Below are 5,000 nucleotides of genomic sequence, written 5' to 3' on the forward strand. Positions count from 1 at the left end.
GGGTAGCGGGGTCAGGGCATGGCGAACCGAACATCTTCGTTCGCCATGTCGTCTGGAAACCCTACCCAAGGCCAATCTCACGTCCGACCCTTAGGCAAGGTCACGTGGCGCCGGAAAAAGGACCATTTGTATGCCTGGTCCGAGCTAACGAGATGGCCGATCCATTGGCGTAAGCCGTATGGACTCGCGGGGTTTGCAGCCCTCCGAGTTCATGCCCTTCGGGGCAAATATATATTGCACCAAAACATAAGACAACAAGCCTCGGACGCTGTCGGTCCCAAGCAGTGGCGACAGCAAGGGTGGATTCCCTTCCCCAGCGAGCAAATAGCTCGTTGGGTTCAAACGACGACGACCATGCTGTTCAAAAGGCTCTCGATTTAGACAATACGTTTTTATGCCCGAGTTGTGGGACCGATCTGAGCGCTCGTACCGCTGCCAGCGCCGCCCAACACAAAAGGCGATGTAATGCGCCTCCTCCGCAGGCCGATGGTTATACGTGTGAGACCTGTAAAAATACGTATGAGACATACGCCGGATTACGCCAACATCAACGGAGGACTCACATCGAGAACTACAATACCGCCGATCTCGATCTCCACAATAAACGCCTCGCTTCTTCGAGGGCTCAATATACCGATGATGAGATCAGAGCAATAGCCCACGATCAAATAGATATTACTAAAAATGCAAAGTTATTAGGAAAAGAAATAATTAAAATTCTATCAGAAAAATCCGGCCGCTCTTTTGACGGTATTAAAAAATTAAGACAAAAAGAAAAATACAAATCATACCTCAGTGAAGCCCTCGACGAGGCGGGCCAGACCAATATCTTGAGTACCTGCCCGTTGGTGCCGCGGGTGCTGCTAACCAGATGTGACGATCCTCGCGCGCGCGGAGACATCGACACACGCGAAGCGACATCATCTCCGCACAGTACAACTATACCTGATGATATACGCAACATCCTGGCTGAACTTAAAGTACAAGTAGGCCATCACATGGCAGAAATTATTGAAAATGCCCTGTCTAACACACCTTCTGAAGACACTATGTTAATGATGGACCAATACATAGAAAACTTAACATCATATGTTGCTTCGCTCGCTGATGAAACCGATGAATACAATGAAAATAGTAACTCAGTAGATAAAACCCATAAAACTAGTAACAAGAAAAATAAATATAATAAAAGCAATAAACAAAATAAAAATAATAAATACAATAAAAACAATACAAGCAACAACAGATTTATAAATACAATAGACGATAAAAATAATAAAAATAAATTAAATAACTATCAGAACGAAAACAAGAATAAAAATAACAGTAAAAAGAACAAGCATAGCAATAAATGCAATGAAAGTAATAAAAGAAAAGGCAACCGCGCTAAAAGGATAGCGACTGATTACGCCAGATTCCAAAAACTCTATAACAAAAACCCAACCCAACTGGCTGAGCATATAATTACCGGAAACCCACTCAACATTACAGAATCTCCGACGATAGAATCATTTGAAGAATATTATTCTAAACTATTTGAACACAAGGATGTCGAATGGAAACCTCAGAAGCGAAAAACAGATACCAATAGTAATATCAACCTTTCAAATCCGATATCACCGACCGAGATACACGAGCAACTTACCAGGATGAAACAATCCGCTCCAGGCACCGACGGAATTGATCGATCGACTCTTAGGCAAATGCCACGCAAGGAGCTGTGTGCACTATTGAATATTGTATGGGGAATGAAGACGTTACCCTCTGTGCTAAGATCGAACAGAACAACACTGTTACCTAAATCCGGCGACTTGATGGACCCAAAACAATGGCGGCCCATAACCATCTCAAGTCATATACTGCGCCTACTAAATAAAATCATCGTGTCGCGCCTTGAGAATGAAATACCTCTGTTTCACACGCAAAGAGGCTTCACGAGAACCGACGGGATAATGGCTAATAGTACCATCCTACAAACACTAATTAAATTAAGCCGCGAAAAATCGAAACCTTTCACTATACTATCTATAGATTTAGCTAAAGCATTTGACTCTGTTAACATCATTTCAATAATAGACGCACTAATCAGAAAAAACGTAGACGCTCATACAATAGAATACATCGAAAACAATTATAACGACATAACCACAATACTCGAATGCCACGGATCCCGATCCAATCCTATACCTATAAAACGCGGCGTGAAGCAGGGTGATCCCATGTCCGGTTTCCTATTTAATTTAGTGCTAGACCAGCTCATGATACAACTTAATGAGTGTGAGGGTGTTGATGTGGGAGGCACCAGGATACGGGCATTAGCTTTTGCCGATGACATCGTGATGGTGGCTCCCACTCCCAGTGCGATGCGAAGTAATATCCGGATCGTCGAGAAATTCTTCCACAAACACGGGCTGCAAGTGAACCCATCTAAATGCGCCATCTTACAGAATCTACGCGTCCCTGGAACGAAAAGGCTCGTAGTTGATACGCGGCCCAAACTGCAGATTAATAAAAGCCCGATCCCAACATTGGGTGTCGCGTCACAATTTAAATACCTCGGCCATGTATATAGATACCGCGGTGCTATCTCTCCATCTCCATCAAAGCTTGAAGGCATGCTCAAAAATCTTAAAACTAGTCCTTTAAAACCATGGCAGAAACTGAACATACTGCACAGGTACCTCATTCCTCGTCTTCACCATAGTCTGCAAACAATGGACATAAACAAAAAAAAATTAAAGTACATAGATAATTGCATAATAAAATTTGTAAAAAATATACTACACTTACCAACTACCACACCAACTCCATATATACATGCTCCTTTAAGCAGCGGTGGACTAGGCATTCCATCGCTTACAATCCACATTGCCGCTATGTACTTACGCCGATTGGAGCGCTTGAGAGCACGTGGCGACAGCGAGATACAGTGCGTTATGGAATCTTCGATAGTCCAACATATAATGCGAAAGCTCAACAATATCCTTGGGAGCATCGCGACACCATCTAAACAAATGATTCGTAAACATTGGTCCGAGCAACTCCATCGCTCCGCGCTAGGCTCTGGTCTCGCCCTGATGACCCCAGGCGTATCTTCGTGGATATACAACCCACCTAATTTCTGGAAGGGTCGAGACTATATCGGAGCAATCAACCTAAGGATTGGGTTACTCCCCACCAAGGGAGCCCCCTATATGAAAGATACCGATTGCCGCAATCCATCCTGCGCAGGGACACGCGAATCCTTATACCACATATTACAGCGATGTCCGGTTACGCATTATACACGCATCAATAGACATGACAATGTGAACAAAATAATCAAAACTGCAATCGAAAAAACAAAAACCAAGATAGAACAAATTCCCCGTTTTACTACCAAAGAAAATAGATACGTACCAGACTTGATAACAATAGACAATGATACCGCATATGTAATCGAAACTACAGTAGCCTACGAGACTAAACAGACATCACTGTTAAATGCGTACAATATCAAAAAGGACAAATACAGTACACCGGATCTAGTCGAAAAGATTAAAAATACGTACCGCGTGTCTCATGTGAAAGTAATGCCGCTCGTGGTTGGCGCTCGTGGTTGTTGGCTTGATTCCAACGATGATATAACCAGAGAGTTTGGTCTATCACACAGGCTGAAACAAATTATTTGCACTACCGCCCTACAATGGGGTGTATCTATCCACCGGCAATTCATGAGCTCTGTGTGGAGGAGGCCGCGACATAACATCCGCGTGCATTGACGGGTTATACTCGGACCCGCTCTGAATTCCTACAATAATAAAAAAAAAAAAAAAAAAAAAAAAGTTTTATTGATTTTTTTGTTATATTAATCCATTATTATAAATTGTTGTATTAATCCATTAAAAAAAAATTATTTCTTTAGTTTTATTTACATCGCGTCACTAATTACTACGCCTTTTGAATAGCGTCGATTTATCATATAAATGGTATGCCTACCAGCGGGCCGCAAGCAAAATACACTGGAAATATTGTTGCGAAATACAACTCGCCTAACAAATGTTATAGCCAAATGCCTCGTCATCTAATTAGTGACGCGCATGAATGGATTAACGAGATTCCCATCTGTCCCTATCTACGATCCATAGAAATAAAAAACAAACTGCAAAAAGACATCCGGGAGCAGACTCTCGATGCCTGGCAGGAAATTTGGACCAACTCAACAAAAGGCCAGATAACACATGAGTTTTTCGGGAACGTTCGCCAAAGACTTGAAGCAAACTGGGTGGTCCTAAACCACTACGTCGTACAACTTCTATCTGGTCACGGTAACATAAGGAACATATTAAAAAGCATGAAATCCTTAGAATCAGACATCTGCGATTGTGGGCGGGCGGACAATGTACATCACATTGTCTTCGACTGCCCACACCTACGCAAAGAAAGAGAAACCCTTATGGTAGCCGTCACCAGTACAGGCATAAACTGGCCTTGCCAGCTCAGAGAACTCGTTCTAGAAGACACATTCGGACACTTCACAAAATTCGCAATAGCAGTATTGAAATATAGAGAGAACATTACATTAGAAAACGTTAGTGGAACTTAGGATCAACCCAGACCCCGGTACAGCCGTCTAGACCACGCGGGCACTAACAACAGTTAGTGTGTCTAGACGTCTATAATCTCCACATGAGAAATCATGCGGACCCGCAAGAGACCGAGCCTCGCGCTGGTGACCCCGCCTCCTCGTGGCCCCCGCTGGAAACGTCGCGCTTTCAAGCCCATGGCTTGCCATGTACCTGCAAGCGCGACGGCTAAGCGGGTCACCTCCCACACGGGACGGTCTTCCCTCCGGATGAACCTTAAATGATGACGGAGGGGTTTTTCACAAGCACGACGCATGCATGCTCCAGATGCATGCGTACCCCCTTGTCCGTGGTTTCACTCACCCTAACACCGTCGGTATAGGCTAACCAAGCCTGGTACGACGAGCTAGCGCGTCGCGCTCATTAAAGCTCATT

The 5,000-nt window shown here is 43.9% G+C and overlaps 1 pseudogene; it reads left to right on the forward strand.

Moving 5' to 3' along the window:
* Positions 1-5,000, forward strand: part of LOC143262785 (large subunit ribosomal RNA) — an 11,239-nt pseudogene that overhangs the window by 2,812 nt on the left and 3,427 nt on the right.

This window comes from Megalopta genalis, unplaced genomic scaffold (genome assembly GCF_051020955.1).
Source record: "Megalopta genalis isolate 19385.01 unplaced genomic scaffold, iyMegGena1_principal scaffold0221, whole genome shotgun sequence".
In the NCBI taxonomy this organism is placed as follows: domain Eukaryota; kingdom Metazoa; phylum Arthropoda; class Insecta; order Hymenoptera; family Halictidae; genus Megalopta; species Megalopta genalis.